The following is a 5,000-nucleotide window of genomic DNA, read 5'->3' on the forward strand; positions in this document are numbered from 1 at the left end:
ATCACGCTATAGAAACCGATATAAGCTCAAACTCCATGGAAATCAAGTCTCTGAATGACTTATTTATTTATTTATTTATTTATTTATTTATTTATTTATTTATTTATTTATTTATTTATTTTGCGGAAAATGAACAGTCCTATAGATAGTATGCGCTAGGCGAAGAAGCTCATAACATTGCCATCCGGAAGTATAACGGACCAACACACAAAACTGTGTGTATCCATGAACGTTTATAGTCCGGTTAATACAGCTCAGTGAGCATTACTCATAAACGCGGATGGCAAAAAACAATAACAAAGACCCGAGTGACGTCATCTTCGAACTGTCTATAGTTTTACAACAACAACAAAAATTATGATTATTTAGTTTTCCAATTTTAGATAATTTTAAAATCGAACTTTGCTTAATTCCATATTGAAGCAATGGGTAAAACAAAATTTATACTAAAAAAAACAACAACATCGTATTGAATAACGACTACCAGTGTTTGCCCCAGGGCAACAAGACAACAGTCAGTTTGTTCCGTTCAATTCGTCCACAGTCTTTGTTGCTTTGTTTACTTCGTGTTTTGATCATGTCAACTTCCGTCCATAGACTACAAGTCATGATTTTGTACTTTACGAGACTGGGCGGTAAACCGGAAGTGCCACGCCTCTAATCAAAACATGGGCCATTTTAAGAAAAATAATCTGTGTGTTTATTGGGGAGTTAACACCAAAAAACAACACACGCACACACACACACACACGCACACACACATACACACACACACAGGTCACAAACGGAATTAAAATCTACACACTCAGTCACATTAAAGAATAAACAATACTATCATTACAACATCATATCATAATCACAAGCATTTAATCATCTTAATATCTATACTCTCTCTTATCTTCACAATCAATTCTCACATATCCATCTCACATCATCTACACCTATCAACATCTCATCATCATCATCATATCATATCATTAACACATCTACCATATTCATATCATCATCACATCATAATCATCATCATCTCATCTACTCACATTCAAATACATTTCATCACATCAATCATCACATCATACACAATCATCATTCATTCATACAACATATACACATACTCACCTATTCTAATCTCAATTCATCACATCTTCACACATCACCACATCACTCATCACTACACACATTATCGACATATCACGATTTCAACAGTTATTTTCATCATTCGTCACACAATCAAATGTTATATTTGTTATTTTAACAGTCAGCTATTGTGATCATCAAATCTACGATTGTCTCATCAATTGAGTTCGACCACGGGGTTTCATACCAGTTGTTTGCACCTGTGAAAACATTTATTATTTATCAATCATAATTTGTAACACCGTTTTCTACAAATTATAGCAGTCAAAATGCTCAGAAAAATCAAATTGTATTCTTTTTTTTTGAGATTACACATCGTTTTGTGTGTTGTACGTTATATCCGACTGGCTAATCATGTGATTTTTTTTGGCTAAGCGCACAGCATCAATAAACTCAAATTTTCGCATCTGAATCACCATTACGAAACATCGTTTTCTGCAATATATTTCAGATGCTTAAACATATTTTTATTAATGAGAAATCACAGTTCTTTAAAGTAAAAAAAAAAATACTAAAATTTGATTTTTCTGAGCATTTTGACTGAAATAAATTGAGAGTGTTTGGCAAGATGAGGGTCATTTAAATCAATCGATATTTGAAGGACGAGTTTTCTGGCCAAATTTTCAAATATGGGTTTTTCCAGAGTCCGACAATAAAATGCCAGGATGGCTTAATTTATTGGACGGAATAACAAAAGACAGCTCGGGCAAGTGTGTGTGTTCTTTACCCATTGATTTTCTTTTACCATTGGCCATTACGTCACACATACACACTCTCTCTCTCTCTCTCTCTCTCTCTCTCTATATATATATATATATATATATATATATATATATATATATATATATATATATATAAACACCTTCACCCTCCCGGTCTCTGTACTCCTCCCCCATTTCAGTTTCGCTCTCTCTCTCTCTCTCTCTCTCTCTCTCTCTCTCTCTCTCTCTCTCTCTCTCTCTCTCTCTCTCTCTCTCCCTTCTCTCTCTCCTTCTCTCTCTCTCTCTCTCTCTCTCTCTTACACACACGCACACACACACACACACACATACTCATTCATACCCAGCTGTAGAACACATAATTGCGGTCATCAATCAAAATTATTAATACTTTTGCAGTATCCCCAGTCTCCTGCTACCCAAAGTCCACCTCCCCCCCCCCTCACCCCAAACCCCACCCCACCCTCACACTCCACTCCATCACCCCCACCCCCATTATATTATTCTTAATTCTTATTTAATCAATCACAACCAACACACAACAAACAATACCCATTTCCTATCATAACTTTACTGTCGTTGTCTGGAAAAACGCATTAAAAAAATTTTAGCCAATGCAATCGTCCTTCAAATAAGATTGAATTAGTCTGATGTCACGTCCGCCTAGCAACCAGCAGATTGGTTCTGAACAAAGAAAATCGGTACTTTTTATTCTTCATGATGTCTAGAACTTTTTTACATGTCATGTGATCAGAATGTATAAAAGTCAAAACCTGATCAAATTTATAATGTTTTTCTCCGATGGTTACACTTTTTTGGTCGTCGGAGAAGTATTTCATAAGGGCGTCCGCCATTGTTCCCATAGTTTAGAACCAGTTACTAAATTACTATGCGTCATTACGAAGGAAGTGACGTCCGACCTTTTGAACCCATTAATATCGATCAATAATGCCTATTTGTCAAAAACCAAAAAACTAAACTAGTCTCCATGTTCTGTTGCTGTGATCAGGAACCTTTTAAGCGCTTTGACCCGTTTGTGGATATTGCGCAATATAAAACTGAGTTTATTTTACACATGAGAACCGCGATATTTCGAGAAATAAAGGCTTTCGAAGGGGCATATATTCGATAAGCTCAACAGTCGTACGTCACTTCCAGTAAGACGCAGGTAATTTTGGGTAACTGGCCAAATTGAAAATGGCGACGCCAAATGAATATTTCTCGACGAGCATAAAGCGTACAGAGGAAAAATTATAATTAGATGTTTGACTTCACACATTTATAAAAGACATAAGAAACCTAGCATCAGAAGATAAAGTACAATTTTTTGTTTGACCACGATGGCCCGTTTGTGGTCGACGTGAATAGATATTGATCCATTATAGGCGTCGGCAACGATAGATAGTTAATGATGTTGATGACTCAAAGATTGTTCGATCTATGTTAAATCACATGCAGTGTATATAAAATATGATCTATATTCCACTGCATAAACACACACACACACACACACATACACACACACACATTTACAAATTTTCGCCTATATTATTATGACAATCTAATATAATATATATATATATATATATATATATATATATATATAATATATATAATATTATATATTATATATTTACAGTTGTGTGTGTGTGTGTGTGTGTGTGTGTGTGTATTTTATGTTTACTTGAGAAAGGCCAAAGGCGGAAACGTCGTCTATTTTGTGTTGTTCAATCATTAGTCAGATTTACTCCCTTTATCTTTATCTCCAGTAGAATAATAATTGAAATAGATGAGCGCTTATTCTGAAAAGCCTTTATTTTTTCTTCAAAAATAACACTGGTTCTCCGTTGTTAATTTAAAATAAACTTGAGCTTTTATATAGCGCAATAGCCATTAAACGTGCTCAAAGCGTTTTACAAAGGGTCCCTAACCATTACAGCAACACGTAACAGGGAAAACGAGGCATGACGCCTGTTAGTGAATATTACACATTTTCTGACAGAGCCTGCTCTGGTAACGGCAAGGTACTCATTTTTCATCTGAGTACGGTGAGAGAGTATTTTCCTAGGACTCAACTATGCGCCGAGAGAGACTTGATCCGAGGCCCTTCCCTTCCGAAAGCGAGTGTCATACTACAAGACTACAGATAACCGCACTTGTAAATACAAACAAAAGCAATGATCAAATTGATGCATAAATAATATCCCTATACAGCACCGTATATATATATATATATATATATATATATATATATATATATATATATATATATTATCTTTCTAAAGAATATAGGAATACACAAACAAAAGGTTAAGTACGTACATGAAGATTATATGTTTCATCATATCTAGACTTGTTGATTATAAACAGAATAAAATCATAGAAAAACCGACCTCTTTCATCGTGTATACGTACTTCAAGCGTAGGAGTCCTCATACATCAAAAGCTTTTTTGAAATCATTTATTATTTGAGAGTTGATATTTTTTTTGTATTTTAATCAAACGCATTCCATGTCCTGGCGGTACGTTGGATTATATTATTGATCGAACATCTGGTGATAGACAATTTTGGAGATACCTCTTTGTGTGAATATAATCAAAGAAAAATTTTTAAAGTTGTTTATGATCAATGTTATAGAGAACATGGACATTTTTATATAAATGTATAAGATTATAAGATAAAAACCCCTTTTATTATAATATACTTAATTGACGGTAATTGTTTTTCTTTTTGGGGTTGAGGGGGGGGGGGGGGGGGATCTATCTTCATATATATTATATATTTTGTTGTGTGTGTGTGTGTGTGTGTATGTTGTGTGTGTGTGTGTGTGTGATAAATATTTAGTTGTTCAATTTTAGACGGTTTCCAAAACTATTGATTGTCGTTTGAAAAGACGACACCAAATACAATTTCAGCATTCCAAAGATCTTCTTCTTCTTCTTCTTCTTCTTCTTCTTCTTCTTCTTCTTCTTCTTCTTCTTCTTCTTCTTCTTCTTCTTCTTCTTCTTCTTCTTCTTCTTCTTCTTTTCTTCTTCTTCTTCTTCTTCTCTCTTCTTCTTTCTTCTCTTCTTCTTCTTCTTCTTCTTCTTCTTCTTCTTTCTTCTTCTTTTCTTCTTCTTCCTTCTTCTTCTTCTTCTTTCTTC

General features: G+C 34.4%; 1 protein-coding gene across 1 annotated transcript in view; it reads right to left on the bottom strand.

Moving 5' to 3' along the window:
- The window catches only part of LOC144981071 (uncharacterized), a 466,989-nt gene that overhangs the window by 363,961 nt on the left and 98,028 nt on the right, over window positions 1–5,000 (bottom strand). The gene's annotated exons all lie outside the window — the stretch shown is intronic.

The sequence above is a fragment of the Berghia stephanieae genome, chromosome 10 (genome assembly GCF_034508935.2).
Source record: "Berghia stephanieae isolate SIO BIC M18660-M18661 chromosome 10, UCSD_Bste_1.3, whole genome shotgun sequence".
In the NCBI taxonomy this organism is placed as follows: domain Eukaryota; kingdom Metazoa; phylum Mollusca; class Gastropoda; order Nudibranchia; family Aeolidiidae; genus Berghia; species Berghia stephanieae.